The 15,898-nt window shown below is 53.1% G+C and overlaps 1 protein-coding gene across 6 annotated transcripts in view; it reads right to left on the minus strand.

Moving 5' to 3' along the window:
- Bcor (BCL6 corepressor) overlaps window positions 1-15,240 on the minus strand; it is a 44,532-nt gene extending 29,292 nt beyond the window's left edge. For 5 of the 6 annotated variants that reach the window (XM_090326879.1, XM_090326877.1, XM_090326878.1 and 2 more), the window contains exon 1: window positions 13,642-14,033. The gene's annotated coding sequence lies outside the window, so the exon portion shown is untranslated. Of the gene's footprint in view, window positions 1-13,641; window positions 14,034-14,458 lie in introns of those variants that run through there. The other variant, XM_090326876.1, reaches the window with a different exon arrangement.
- Window positions 15,241-15,898: the final 658 nt, after the last annotated feature.

A 15,898-nucleotide genomic window follows, 5' to 3' on the forward strand; every position in this document is an offset into this window, starting at 1 on the left:
ACAGTTAAGCAGCCAGTGGCCAGCAGGACTGCACAGTTTTGTAGGGTCATCTGGCTCAGAAAGCCCAACAGGCATCAAGGAACCACAGCCAGTGTACTGGGGTCCTCTTCGGGTCTCATTTGTTTTCTATGTGGAACATGTTAGAACAGGGTCACCACAGCCACCCAGCTGTCACCTTCAGCCACAATGTGGCTCTGGGCAGGTGGCCGAAGCCCTCCAACCTTGGCCCCCTCTGTAAATATTTGGCATTGTGTTTTTCAGCAGCTTAAACTGTACTATGGACTCGAGTTTTGCCTGGCAATAGTTGGTACTCGTCACATTTAACCCCATCACACAGCATCTGATTCCACTAAGCACCAAGCACAAGCCTGGCATGGCTGCAGTGCCTCCCCCTTGGGGGAGGAAGAGGTAAGATGCAAGAGGTCAGCCAAAGAAGACTGGCCTTTAGTAAAAGCGTGTGGATTTTACCGAAGCCCCAAAGCTCCTGCCAGCCCTTCCTCAGCCTGCGCCAAACCCAGACTGAGTCACAGCAGCACCAAGCTCGTGGTGTCAAGGAAGGGAGGGGTGAAGAAGTTCCTATTTTAGATGTTGGGGGTGGGAAATCAGAAGAAAAAGCTTTCCCAGATGTGCAATGTCGGGCAGGGCCTCCAGGGCTGCTTTCCCAGGTATTTTATAGCTGGGGAGTGTGAGACACCCCCAAATCCTCAGCTGATCCCAGGTCCTAGACCACGGGAGTGGTGGAGACAGGATTCTGGCTCTCTCCCTCCCCCCACCCCTGGAGTTTAGATCCAGAATGGCCATATACACCAGGTGCCCAGTCTGATCACACTCCAAGCCTCACGAGTGTCTGAGTGTCTCCTTCACACTTCAAAGTGTTGCATTAGTAACATACTGAGGCAGGGAGCAGGAGAGAGGGCAGGAAACTTAGGCAGTCCTGACCTTTCCAACACGGGAGAGCCTTCTTCCCTTGCAAAGCACCTGAGTCAGAGCTGAGAGCCACCAGTAAGTGGGGAAGTGAACTTGGCCCTCAGTGGCAGCAGTGAAAGAGGGGGGAGGGGTACCCCCCTCTGTGCCTGGGAGCTCTGTCTGCAACAAAGGGATTTTCTCTCCCACAGTACACGCTGAGCTGCTCATGGCTGGCCTGCCCCTTCTGCCCCTCCTCCACCCAGGTCCCAGCGCAAGACTGCCACAGCACACACCCACACTTACCCAATGCAACCCCGTGGGGACTTCCAGGAACTCTAGATCTTCCCCTAGGTACTAGGACCTTCCTAGCCCTGAACTCTTAGTTCTTTCTACCCTCCTCCTCTGTGGTGTGCGCCTCCAATCCCACCCCACCACCTTCCTTCTATCCCTGCCACCGAATCACTGACAAAAAGAAAAACTTTGGATAGGTGACAGGAGACCCCAGACCTCATGGGAAATGTTGCCATTTCCATGGGGGAGTCAGCATGAGGGAGTCAGCTGTAGACAACCCTTCTAGGCTGTAGACAGTTGCTCCTCTGGATACCTCCCTTAGAAAGATGTGAGCTATAAAGGGGTGTGGGGCCCCCAGATTTAGAAAGGGGAGGCACTAACAGAGATAGACCCAGAGAATATGATGCTACACACTCTTTGAGCCTGCCATGTGCCCCTCCTCCCCCGCGACAGAGTCCCACCACTGGGGGTCTGCTGTCCCTTCCAGCTCAGGGACAGGTACAGCCACTTCCCCTTCTCCCTTTCTTCTCCCAGGAAGGCCACACATTGGCTTTTGTTGTTGTTGTTGTTGTTCCTCTCACATTCCTTCAGGTTGTGCCACACTAGTGATCCCTCGACAGCAGGTCACCCTGCATTCAAAACTTAAGCTAGCAATCTTCATTCCACACTCAAAAACGTTTATGTCCCCTTCTCCATTGGCTTACACCACTCTATAGAACCTGGGGACAAATCCTAAACAAATGTTCCACATTAAAGCTCCAAAGGCCATGTCAATGCAATTCTGTGTCCATCCGTGATTTGTAAGAGTAAAGCACATTTAATGGCACCCCCCTCCAACAGAAAGGAACAAGACTTACCGTAAGACTAATAACGACTATTAGCGCACACAGGAAGCACAAAGGAACTTTTAACATGTAAGATGTGTTAAAACATAGGGGTCCTGTGATCTATATATATGTTCCTTGCTGACTGTGCCAAGCCTAGAAGTCCTGGGAAGATTGAGGATGGGGGTCAGGAGGAGGAACACCCACTTTCTTCACAAAGAACAATAGGAATTCCATGTCTGCTACTCAGTATTGGAACTCAAAGTACCCCAAAACAAAGCCGTGGTACAACTGAGCTATGGGGGGGGGGGGAGGAGGCTGAATTTTTGTAGCTGTTCAGAGCTTAATTACTCCTTCTTGATCCGTGGGACTAGACACGACACCGCCAAGGTTAAAATGCCCCGAACAGTGCCGAGCAGATGTGAGCGAGCTGGCAGACGCACAAATGAGGCCTGCCTCGGAGCACGATAACAAGTGACTAATACATTGCATATCGTTGAAAGAAAATTATTTTTCTCTAATTTGCATTTGCTTGGGGGGAAAAAAAAGCCAACGCAAGTCCCTCTTCACAAGCATGAGACTAATCCTGGAAATACAGCCCGGCTGCTTTAAGAGAGCTGGAAGGAAGGAAAGACTGCCAGTGTTTTGGCGTTGCAGGCTTGTTTATCTTTCCGCCTTTTCCTCCAAGGCGAAACTCGTTTTGCAAGCAACATTCCTACAGAAAAATGGCACACGTCATAAAAAGAGACCAATTTATAGAACTGGCACTGAAGTTCATGTATCACTCCAGAAACATCTCCCAGCTCCCCGGAACGGAACCCAACTACATGCAGAAGTCCACGTTAAAACTCTTGAATATGGATCTGGAAGGGATGAGGGGGTGGTGGGGTGGGTGCACGGCTAGCTATCTGCAAATATTGGTATAGGCTGTACATCCAGAGGCCAAAGTTATATCGAAGGGCAGGATATAGAATTATGTCAGCCCTTAATGATCCCTCCAAACCCCAGGGGTAGGCATGCCTTGGAAGGTTTCAACCTTGGGATTCCCGAGGCAGAGAGGTGAAGTTTTGAAGGCCAGCCTAGCTCAGCCCAGAGGCAGCAGGCCCAAGTTCTTAGCCACTCATGCATTTCCAGGACTAGTTGAATAGACAATGCGCTCTCTCCCACCTTGGCACCTTCCTGTAGGGCCTGGCAGAGAGCTGCTAACTCAGAGTAGATCTGTGGCTGTGGGCATCTAGCTGGTGCCGAGTGGGTGGCCCTTGCACCTCTCTGGGCTGAAGCAGAAAGTACTCCAGACAATGGAAGGGGAAGGAGAAAGTGAAGGGAGGGTGTGCACGTGCATGTTTGTGTGTATTTATGTGGTGTGTGTGTGTGTGTGTGTGTACTCCTTCTCCCTGAAAGCCTTTGGTTAATAGCACATTCTTTCCAACAAGCTTACTGAGGGCTCAAAGTTATTTTCTCAAATCTTGCAAACTCTATCACCAGCAACTGAGGATCCAGGTCCATGGACCCTGGCCAAACCCCTCCAGCTAGTGACTCTTCATGACCCCCTGGGCCTTCTGCCATCTCTGCCTAACAAGTTCCCTCAACCACAACATACGAACCATCCTGAATGGCCTGGGAACTCATAAAGGTGTATGCTAGGCTGGAGGCGGGCTGGGAATACCCTGGAGCTCTCTCGAATCTGAGGAAGAGCTTGGCCAGGAAAGTGGCGGCCACCTCTGCAGCTTCTCTCCGGGCCTGCATAGTGCGCGCTTTGTGTAAGTGCTGAGGAGGCGCAGCGCTGCTTGTGCGCGCCAACAGCTGTCACATTATTTGCACTCGCTGTAAACAGCCTTCACATTCCCCCCTTACCACATAGTTAAAGCCAGACTAACAATCCACAGTTAGAGATCAAACCAACAACAGCAGCATTGTGTCTGCCTTCGCCTTCGCACCAAGCCCAGCAGCTGGCAGGTTTCTCCGGAACAAGGGACCCCGGCTCCCCCACCACCACCCCTCCATGCTCCAGCCAAGGCCAGCCAAGGAAGTATGCGTTTGTCTGTGCTGGTTGTAAAAGCCAGAGAGCACCGCCATTTCGCAGAGATTTCTCTGCTCTATCAGCCCTGTCCTAGAGTTTGCATCTTCTGGTAGCTTGGGGAATGTGTGATGGAAAGAGGGGTTTGTTTGGGCTCCCAAGAAGCCAGAATGACTTGGGGGGTGGGGATGGTTTGCCCTGGGTTGAAACAGGGTGGCCTGTAGCTCTCCAGTCTGTCAGAGGCCAGGCAGGTTTGCACTTTGTACAGCCCCACTGTACAAAGTCTTTTGGAAACTGCCCAACTCACAGAATACTTATTGGCCGCCCCACTGATCAAAATGTCTCCTTTATGATTTTTGGTTAAGTTGAACATTTCCATAATCGTCATTATTAGCGCAAATTACACGCCTAATCGGTCCTTAAATAGATTTTAATTAAATAATCATACAAGGCTCATTTTATGACTTAAGAAAGGCATTACTTTTCGTTATAAACTTTCCGCCAGGATATAGAATAACGATAGCAGACAAATACTTGTGCTTTGAAAATCAGCAATAACCAAATGAATAGAGTACCTTGAAACGGACCCCATTTTGCCTTTAGGGATAGGTGCTGAAAGTAGACAAACTTACAGGGGCACAACTACCATTCTGGGTTGGAAGGGGGCTTGCTCTCCCAAGTACTTTTGTCTTCCCTTGGGTCAGCTGAAACTACCACCACCAACAACAACCACCCCTCCACCAGGTCTAGAGAAATTTGCCCAGCTAGTGCTTCTAAACAGAGACCGACCATGGCTCCCCACCCCCAACCATCTTCCACCCCACTCTGCAAAGAGTCACAATGCAACACGCTCTCAGGGCCTGTTAAATGCGGTGTAAAATACTGTTAATAAAATAATAAATACAAATGATGGAGGCTGTTGGGTCCAGAGGTGTTTTGACTAGAAATGCCTTTGCACTTGTCATGTGTTTATGGGAAGGCAGACAACGCCAGGATTTACATCGTTTGGACATTTCTATACTGCATTTATTCCTTCCTAAATGACGTAGGCCTCAAGGTATTTCAAGTTTCATTTTGTACAGAACTGTGAAATGCCTAGGACTTTCTCCAATTAAACCAAGTTTTAAATCAGACGCAAAGCTGGAACACACTCTCGATTGCCTGACTCCACCCTCAGCTTCTCTGGCTGTAGAAAACAGCCTGTCCCTAGAACAATCCTCAGTCCTCAATCCTTCAGCTCTCCACTTGCCCCCCCACCTCTTGGTGGGCCCCAAGGGCAAAGGTTAAAGCATCTTCAAGATTCCAGGCAGGGCCAGTCTATACATTGTGGCAATCATCACAGTTGAGAGTATCCTGTCCATACACTACCTCTAAAACAGTGAGCTAAAATGGGAAAAAACTGCTGGCCTGGTAAAACCCACCGCTCACAAACCAATGTCAGCAAAGGCTGTATGTAAGGCATTCTTTCGAGAGAGAACAGGGATTCGTGCCTACTGAAGCTCTTTCTGCACAAAGGCTTTTAGGGAAAGAAGGGAAGGGGGGGCAGAAGAGGAGAGAAAGGAAAGGTGGGGAGGGCTCCTGTTTCAGAGCAGGCATCCCTTGAGAGTCAAGAACCAAGTGTAGCTTCAATCAAACGCTGACTTCCCCTCTGGGAGTCGAGTAGGAAACCTGATCACAGTAGCTTACTACCGGCCTGGATCCATACAGGTCTGGTTTTCTTCTCATGCTAGTAATTTAGAAAAAATACATATCGATATAAAAGAAGCAATCCCTGGCCGACTTTATTGAAAACCACACTGAGCCCTCATAACATCCGCACTTAATCCCTATCAAACAAACCACATAACCTCTGGCCCCAGCAGTGGGCCACCTCTCTCACCTCTTCCAACTGGGTCAGCTCTTTCCCCTCCTGGTCCTGTCTGCTCCTCTGAAATAATGACGGGAAGATTTGCTAAAGGGCATCTAGATACCAGTTCTGGAATCAATTCCTAACCATCTAATGATCTTACTTGGGGGGGGGGGGACAATCCAAGCCCTTTCATATGGAATCTTTTAAAAGGCAGAAAGTAAAGAATTGTAACAAAGGAGAAACCTACATAGGTCTACCCTGGGGAAAACACCCTGGGAGGGGACCTTTAACCTGTATCCTTGGTCTGGGGATACAGGCTTAGCAGCTGGGGGGGGCTCCTCTCAGAAGGTGTGGGGCAGCAAAGAACTGGTCATATAACTCATAGGAGTATGGGCATGAGCACTCTTTAAAAGCAATTAATCCTCCAGGCCTACTATGTGCCAAGTATTGTCTTTGATCCTAAAGGTGGATAATTATTCCCAGTCTTACAAATGAAGTAACTTACCATAGCTCAGAGGCCATAAATAACTTGCCCCCCCGCCCAAGGTCATACAGCTAGTTAAAAATGGGCCATGGTCAAACTCAGTCCTGGAGTTTCGGAGAGGAGCCAATTATTGGTCTAATTGTGCCATTTGAAGTTCCTGTTTTCACACACTGTCTTTGTCAAAGAAGTATCGAAAGCATCTTAGGCATTGTGGGGAAAGAAGATGGCACTTAACACCTGTGTAACTGGGTCTACAGTTAACCCCAAGCCAGATTCAGCCCACCTCCGGGAGTCCCAAAAACCTTTTACAATTTCCCCCTCCATCCTACAATCTCTCTGCATTGAAATACCCTGGGGTGAGGCCATGGTCCACACAAGGCCAAACTTCCTTCTGCTAGCCTATCAGAGCCAGAAGTAGTAGGTGGGCCAGGCCCTCACAGGCCCCGGAAAAGTGCTGACCAGAGACAGTAAGACTAGGCTTGCCACACAAAGCAATAAATCAAATTATGTAGACAGAGCAAGAACCCTTCATGAGGAACTCCTACACCTACCTCTCCTTCGACTTAAATGAATAACCCTAAGGAAGCTGGGCAATGATGGCTCACTCATGCAATTCTAGCTACTCACTCAGTAGGCTGAGATCTGAGTGTTAATAGGCTGAGATCTGAGTGTTAAAGTTCGAACCTAGCTAGGATAGTAATGTCTAAGAGACTCTTATCTCCAATTAATACCAAAAAGCCTGAAGTGGGGCTGTGGCTGAAGTAGGGGGGGAGCTAAAAAATGAGCACCCAAGACCATTCTGAGCCCAACACATGCTCCCAAAAAGAAAAAGGAGAGAGGGAGAGGTAGAACCGCTAAGGAACGAGGGCAAGTGGGAGAGGGAGTATAAGCCAAGTGGACAATCCAGTGTCAGCACAAAAAAAAAAGGCAAGCTAGAGGATGGCATCATTTCCCTAACCTTTCCTCCAAGAAATACTGGGCCTGAAATCCCCTCCTCACCTCATCTCCAATTTACTAAGCATGCTCCAGGCTCTGGGATGCTCCATAAACTTCCACACCTGATGTAGGTCGAAAGTTCCATCTTCCGACCAGTGAGGCCAGATTGACAGAGACAACGGGCACCACCAACCAGAGTCGCTTGCTCCACTCGCCCTGCACGGATGCTTTTCCCCGGCTCCTCAGCGGAACGGCCCCTGCAGTCCGGGAGCCAGGGCCCGGCTGTCCCTGGCTCGGGGCCAGCCCTCCGCAAGTGGCTTTCTTGTTTCTTTTTTAAACTTTCCAGCTTTTGCGAGCGAGCTGAATTTCCAAACCCTTCCCCCTCTCCAACTCTAACTGGGGTTCCCAATCCGCTGCTTTGCTATCCTACACCTCCGTCCCACAACAGCTAGATCGGCCCCCGGAAGACGCCTTCTCCACCCCTTGGCTCTATTTTGGGCCTCCCTGGCAACTTGGGAGCAGCGTCGCCCGTCGCTGTCCAGCCAACCTCAGCTTTGGGACGTAGCAGCCCCAACGGTGTCCCGGTATTAAGATTTTCTTGGAAGAGCTGGGAATGGAACAAAAATCACTATGGAACGGGATGGGGGGGGGGAGTGAAGTGAGAAGGAGGGAGGACAGGTTCCACCCCCCTCTTTTACCCTTGGGACGCATGAGTTTTCCATGGCCCAGGCAGGAATATTAACATCCCAACAGAACAATAGAAATGGGGAGGGGGTGGAGAGTGGCCGGAAATGGTGCTGGGGAAACCCCCTAACCCTATAAAACTCCCCACCTCCTCACAATTACTGGGAAAGACCCCAATGCTTTCATTGCGATAGTAACTTTTATAACTTTTCCATGCACATGTGCCCCTCCCCCAATATTTTTAAATTATCAAAAGCTCCTAAATTGTGACCACTGGAAGCAAGCTCCAAAGTCTCTTACCTGCTCTGCCCCAGGCAATCTGACCTGACTCACCCCCCCACCCTCCCCCAACAGTCCTACGGGTTTGCACCTAGACAATAAATTTAGTTTAATTTAGCTTCCGGTCTTTAATTTTAGCAGGTCTCCTTTTTGCATGCAAATCAATATGGCAATTACCATCTAAAAGCTCGCCCAGCCCCGGGTCAATGTAAATTGATCATTGTCCGCCTTCCACAAAATAACACCGAGAGTCTGTGGTGCATAATGAGATTATACTGGAAACTGTCTTTTAGATCACAAATTATATTTTATGCTGTCAGGATCTTCCCTGAGCGGACTCTCCCGCTTGTCTAATCATAAAAAACCTAGACCATGGGTGCTTGCTGGGGCAACAGAGCTCTAAAATAAATAAATAACCAAATCCTCCCTGAGATTCAACTGGGAACACGTGGAGGTGAGCATATGCCAAGAAAAGACACCTTCTACAGAAATAGGGCCACAGAAGAGGTCCATTAATAAACTCCTACCTTACAAAAAAAATCGGACATCCAATCTTTAGTAGAACGTTGGAAAGCATGTAAAGGCAGCCATTCGACAGGGTTAGAGATCCATGCCCTTCCTAGGCCAAATGGTCACTCAGCTACGGAGGAGGCAACACACTCTAGCTTAGCTCCACCAGGCCTCAGCGACACAGCTGGGCTCAGCAAACAAGCTGGAATCCGGTTGGCCATTAACACTGGCAAAGAGGTAGGGGGCCGGCAGTATCCTGCTGAGTCCTACCCGACAAGGTCCGGGAGAGGCCTCCACCAGGCTCCTTCCAGAGGGGCCATAGGGGATTCCAGGGCAAGAAGTGCCTCTCAGGAGAGCAACATTCCCCTGCCCTTTAGTGGCCCCAGGGGTAGCAATGTGACCCCGAGGCCCAACAAAGGGCCTTCTGAGCTCCAGAGCTGAAGGGGAAAAGTGGGGTGAGAGAGCTGAAGTGAATCCAGGCCTTCCTCCAACCCCCCTCCACTCCTGGTACGATGCTTGGTCACTAGACTCTTTACCCTCAAAGGAACCACCAGGGTGGTGTGGTCAGGAGTGCTCCAGAGGTTGAGTTGGCCCAGCGGTCTTCTCAGTCCCTCCTTCCTCCAGCCCAGCCCAGCCCGGCCCCACCCGATCCGGACTCCACCCAAGTGCGGTCTTCCCAATAAAAGCTGGAATTCCCGGCTGGGCTTAGACAAAGAGGGACCGAAGCAAATCGACGCCTCGGGCAAACTAAGCCCTAGCCTGAGTTTACGTGCGTGTCTAGGGTCACTGAGGCACCGGCTAATCCATCCACCGTAGGCAGGCCCAGCATGGTCTCCTCCAGAAGAAAAAAAAAGTTTTTATTTCTTTTTTTTAAGTAAAGCATATCAAAATGAAAGCGTGCTTTCCTTCTCTTTATGCCTCTCAGAAGTTGTCTTTCCCAGATCACCAAAGCCCTGTCTCACCTTAGCCAATCAGTGATACATAGCCATTCTTCTAAGCTAAAGTACCATGCTCCTCTTTTTTTTCCTCCCTCACAATTAAGCTATTTAAGGTTATGAACTCCAAATCTCATCAGAACTTTTTCCTGCCTCACCATACACCCTCGCCCTCTTCCAGAGGGCAGAAACTGACCAAAAGCAATCCTAGGTAACAGAGATCCTTCAATCTTTTAGGACAAATGCCTGGCCCTTTCTGTCTAGCCGAAGACATTTCTTGGTGAATGCATGTCGACGTGGTTGTGTGGCCCACACATGCTACCCACCTTCTCACTGGGGAGGAAGATTAGCCAGGCCCGTATACCTAAGTACAGATATATGCTTATGAGTGCTTTTGTGTTTTCAACTGACCCTCATTCATACCTTGAAAGGAGCTTTTTTGTTTGTAGCCTCTGAAACACACTTAACAAAATTTTGTCCAACTAAGAGTGGGATTTTTTCTTCCAATATCAATGTATGTCGCTGTATTTGCATGCCCATGTTTACATTTCTCTTGGCCAGTTCTTTATCTCTTATGTATCTCTTGTTCCATTAGGACTTCGGAGCCCAAGTGTCTCGATTTGTCTCAGCACATGTCATTCAGAGGCATGTCTTAATCTGAGACATTTTCAAACCAAGTACACACCTCCCTCCCAATGGCATCTGATCTTTGCTTTGCCTGTGTGGCTCATTCTCAGGCCAGACCAGTTAGGGTTTGAAGTTCAAATGTAAACAGAAGATCCCTTAAGACCACAAAAAGGTTTAAAGGATGTGAGAGGAGACTTGGAATGTTAGTAGTAATGAGTTATTTATGTATAGGAGAACCCACCCACCAATTTCAAGCTCTGGAAAGAACTAGACTAACGTCTGCAGTTGTATTAAATTTTCAAACCAATTCAATATTAGCCCCATATGTGTATACAAATGATGGATCTCATAACAGTGTCCAGACCTAACTCCAAGTTGGAGTCTGTCTCCTTGTACATATCTGATTCTAACTCCCCCACAAGTTCAGGGCTAAGGGTTTATTTATAGACAAGGACTGCTGTGCTCTCTCCAATGCATACCTGCACATAGTAGCTTGATATTTTAGGCTCAGGTCCTTAGTCTGCAGCAGTATGGGTCACAAGCTTCAATATGCTCTGCCCAGATCTTTCTTTAAGTAAGGAAAAAAAATTCTTCCTGGGAACACTGAGGTCTACACAGCTTCATCTCATAGGCTCAGTTGCTTAAATGAATGAGGGTGCCCATTGTGTGTGTTCATAGCTCCCCCACTGAGAATTACTTGCTCTAGCTAGATAGGCTGGGTAGAGTGCTTTTTGGTTTGTGTAAGAAATCAAGGCTGGTAAGCCAGGATGTGATCATGCGCACGCCCGTGTGTGAGTGTGAGTATGTGTGTGTGTATGTGTGCACAAGCGCGCGCACACGCGCGCGCGTTCACACACACACACACACAGAAGAGAAAGGAAAACCCTAGGCCTGGATTGCCTACCCCTAGCTCTAAGGGCTACTGTGCCCTCAGTCATTCCTATTAGACTAGACTCATGACCCACCCTCTCACTTTCCTATCACACTATCTCCCCTTAAAGGGTTAAGAGAAACCCTAGGCAGCCTTCCTTCCACCCAGCTCGCTCGCTGGACAAGCAAGCTCGCTCACTCGCTTCTCACGCGAGTCTGTGGCCGATTCCACTACACCCCCTCCCCGCCGTCTTTCAGCCTGGAGGGAGCCTGCCTGCTTGTGTAGACCGATCTATCACCCGCACAGCAACAACACCCAAGAGAGCGTGGAGACCCGGTCCAGGTTCCCGACCCGCACGGTTCACAGCGGACTCAGCCCGGGAAGCAGTGACGGCGCCTGCGGATTGGGGGTGGGAGGGGGACCCAAGCACCCCGCGGGGTCCTTTCAGAGCCCGGGTCTTCTGCGCTCTTTACTAGCCCGGCTGCCGGGGCACAGTCGCAGCTCTGCTCGCTGGGCAGTCCTATTTTTATCTTGTCTAATCCCAAACTGGGCGGGGAGCACAGGCGTCGTGCTTCGAGAACAAGAGATAGGCGAGGGAGGCGGGGAGGAGCAGCCAGGCAGCGACGCGAGCGGGAGCGAGTTAAAGACACAGAGGAGGCCACTGCGAGCTGGAAGAAAAGAGCGGGCTGCGCGGGCCTGGCGGCGCCGCACTTAACGCGCCGCCCCGCAAAGTTACACTGGCCTCCCCGTGGTCCCTCACTGCCTGCCCCTCCCCATTTCCCAGCGGCGCCCTCCGCAGTTGGGACCGCGGGGCCCCGGCCTGTGTGGGAGGCGGAGGCCAGGCCGGCCCTGCAAAGGGCTAGAGAGAATCGCTAATGAGCTGTGCGGCCCATTGATCCAGAGAACACTTCCTAATTAACTCTCAGTCACCTACTGGTGACAGCGCCTCAAAGGACAGCGCTGGGGCCAGCAGAGCCCTAGCTCCGACCTACCGGCCGAATGCCTGGCGCCTGAAACCCCGTGCGTCCCCCCCCCCCCCGCCACCTCCCTAAGCACCCCGAGGCAATTGGCGTGCGTGGTACGTCTATCAGCATGGCGAAGGCCAGCCTCGGATTAAACCTGGATCGCATATTAACGATCGCCTCCCTCCCCCCACTTCCTCTACGCGGCAAAATCGTGCCCAAAATAAAACACGAGAACCCAAACTGCAAAGCCCGAGACGAGATAACAAACAGGTCGGAGGCGGAGTGGGAGGGAGTAGAGAAGCAAGCATATTTCTCCAAGTGTCCACGTACAGGAGACTTTGAGGCCAACAATTAAAATACCTTCCACATAAGCAATTCTGTTGGCAAAAACCGAATGCAGCACCTTGTAAGATTTCGGCCACTGGTGTCCTTTCCAGTGCCACAGGAAGTGTGAGATGGCTAGAAATACCCGACTGTCTGTGCTCACCACCCACCACCTTCTGGGGTGGGCCGTTTCCTCCTCCTTTTTACTAGTCGGCCGTCTTGAGAATTTTTCTCCAAGGGGCTACCCTTAGAACCAAATACCAACACCCCACGCCTAGCCTCCTCTAGAGAAAGGGTAGGAAACAACACAGCAAAAACCTCGGGCTGTCTTAGTCTAGACGCATCGAAGCTATACGAATACCAATTTGAAGCGCGTCAGTTTCTTTTTAAGGTTTGTTTTTAAATACACATAACCCTCCTCCTTCCTTCTTCGCTCTTCCACCCCCCCAACCCCCACTCGGTAGACGCCGGTCGCGCGCGCCCTCGCGCGCGGGCACTCTCAGCCTCGAGCTGGAGATCGCGGACTTTCTGGAAAAGATTCATTAACAGCAAAATTAAGCCTCGCCCAGCGTCGGCAGTCTTCGTGATCTGGGTACGTACCCCCAGGCGCGTGGCGGCTGCGGGAAGTCCGTCCGAACCACATGTGCCACGAGTCGTCCAACTCCGTACACGGCACCCCAAGGCTCCCTTCGTAAACAGCAGGCGCTCGCCGCCGCCCCGAGCCCCCGAGTTAGCGGAGGCTCTGCAGCGTAGCCTCCCTTCGGATCGAAGCGCGGGCCCCGCGGCGCAACGGCGCCTCACCCTCCCGGTTTCTGTCTAGTATCGCGCCACGATGCGCAAGTTCCTCTTCGCCCCGACCCTCTCCGCCGACCGACCTGGGGAGTGGGACCAACTTCCTCCAGCCATAGACTTTCACACGCCCATCAAGGCTTCTCACCAGACTCCCCGCTGCCCAGAAGAGAGCCCAGGTCTTGCCACCTCCCCCTCCCTTCCCGCTTGCTCGCCAGCAATCTACACCCACCCCAGTGGGGTTCCGAAGTTAAAGCCCACCCCCACACTGTAGGGGTGTAGGAAGCGGGGAAGGAAGAGAGTAGTTCTCAGCAATCTCAAAAGAACATTTACAAAACAAAGCCTCTGACCTGGCAAGCGGGCGGACCCGCCGAGTCCGAACCTCAGGCTCCGCACGATTTCCGAGTAGTTTTTTTTTTCATTTTTTTTTTCAAATCCACGTGATTCGAGCTTAGAGGCAAGCCCGGGGGGGGGGGGGGGACCCGGGACTCCCTTTCAGTTGAGCGGCGGCAGCAGGTCGAGCTCGGCTCGGCCCGAGGCGACCGCCACACACCCTCGCGCACGCACACGCTGTCGTTCCACTTGGAAGAACGACCGGCCCCCGGAGAGGCGAGACAAGGCGGCGGCGGCGGCGGCTGGGTTATTTTATTTTATTTTTTATAGTTCTTTCCCGAGTCGAAAAAGAAAGCAGACGGGAACCCGCCGCCCTCCCCTTCCTGCTAGCGAGCTAACGCCGAGCCGAGCTTTCCAGTTTCCAGCCCAGTTCTCCCCCACCCCACCCCCCCACCCCGCGCCTGACTCCCAGCGCTCAGCGGCGACCGCGCTCCCGCGCAGACACACAAGGCTGCAAACTTCCACTCGCCGAACTCCCCGATCTCCCAGCCGCCCCCCCCCTGGAGGCAGCAGGCCCCCGCCGCGTCCCTCCCCCCCATGCCCACGCGGGGCCGCTTAGGTTGACTGCATTCCTAATAACTTAGAGCTATGAAATAAAAACGAAAGCGAGCAAGGCAGCTAAAGCGGCAGGCAAATCCATTGCGGGGGACGGGAAGAGTCAAAGAAATCCGCGACGGGTGGGGGCCAACAGGGAAAGGGGGTCGATTGCAGGCGCTCTCGACGCGCCAAGCCCGCCTGAGGCCTCCCTGGGAAAAGGTGCTCCCCGACACTGACCTGAAATCCCCAATCGGGGAGCAGGCTGGGTGCTTTGCGATCCGACGCTTTGAAGTTTTCCTCCGAGTAGAATCGAGATGGCGAAAAAGAGCGGGGGGGTGGCTGGGTAGATCGGACCAGGTGTGCGGGGAGGGGGGTGGCTAAGTTAACGAGAGAAGGAGCTGGACCCGGGAAGCGCGGCGAGCAGCAAAGTTTGCCGTCCCCGGCTGCCCGCAGCTCGCTCTAGGCGCCGTTCTCGCTCGCCTCCCTCGCCGTCTACAGCCAGCCGGCTGCCCTCGGGGTCGGCCCAGTGGAGGGGTGGGCTCAGGGCCGCGTGGGGGTGGGGCGGGGCGGAGCGGAGCGGAGCGGGATCCGAGCCTCAGGGCAGGTGGCGACAGCTCCAAGCGATCTTCTGGGTTCCCGCAGCTGGACTGGGTTCGGCCAGGCTCAGCAGCTCCCGCGCCGCCGCTGCCGCCCGCGCTCGGGCGAGAGCCCCAGCGCCATGTTGACGGTTCGCCGCGAGCGCCCGCTCGGGCTCTGTGTGTGTGTGTGTGTGTGTGTGTGTGTGTGTGTGTGTGTGTGTGTGCGTGTGTGTGAATGTGTGTGTGAGTGTGTTGGCCAAGTCGTCCCTGCGCGGCGACAGCGCGGCTTGGGCTCTCCGCCCGGCGGCTCGCGGGCTCCCCCTCCGCCGTCCGCCTCGCTCCCGCTCTCGATCGCCGTCTCCCCCGCAGCCGCCGAGCTCCGCCTGCCTTCACCGAGGAGCGCAGCTCCGCCTCACCTTGCTGCTGGGAGCCCAGGCTCCGTCTGCCGCCGCACGCCGCGATCCCAGTGCGTCCCCCTCCCTCGTTCCCTCCTCTTCCTCCTCCCCCTCCCTCCGCCCGCCCTCCCTCCCTCCCCCCCTCCCAGCAGCCGTCTCCCCTCCCCCCGCAGGCGCAGCGCTCGGGCGACAGCCGCCCGCCCGCCGCCGCCTCCAGCTCTCGCAAGTTTGAGCTCCCCTAGTCTCCGATCACCCTCCGCTGCGGCGCCTCCGCGGTGGGATTTCGGGAGGAGTGATTCCCTCATGAAAGGTTTGCCTGACTTTCCATGGCGGTCATCTATTCCCAGCCGGACGCGTTTTAGCCTCTCCTCTGTCTGAACAACCCCAGACCACCTGGGTGCTTCCTCCCCACACTCGTTCCCTGCCGTTTCCTCCCCAGCTCCGGGGCCTGAGTTATCTGCACACGCCACGCCGAGCTGGGCGCACGTCCTGGAGACCGACTTGGGCGGCGGCGGCGGCGGCGAGGGCAGCCAGCAGATCCGGAGCCGAAGGGATGGGGGGGACGGCGGGGGCAGCTTTCCCAGCCGCGCGCCGAGACTCCCCTGGCTACCCAGAAGGCCAGTGGAGGACTGCAATTACCATAAAGCGCCTCGCACTTCGCTCAGCCAAAGCTGTCAAACACCAGTGGAAGCCGCCTCTGCCGC

Source organism: Megascapheus bottae, chromosome X, assembly GCF_031878675.1.
Source record: "Megascapheus bottae isolate mThoBot1 chromosome X, mThoBot2.hap1, whole genome shotgun sequence".
Lineage (NCBI taxonomy): Eukaryota > Metazoa > Chordata > Mammalia > Rodentia > Geomyidae > Megascapheus > Megascapheus bottae.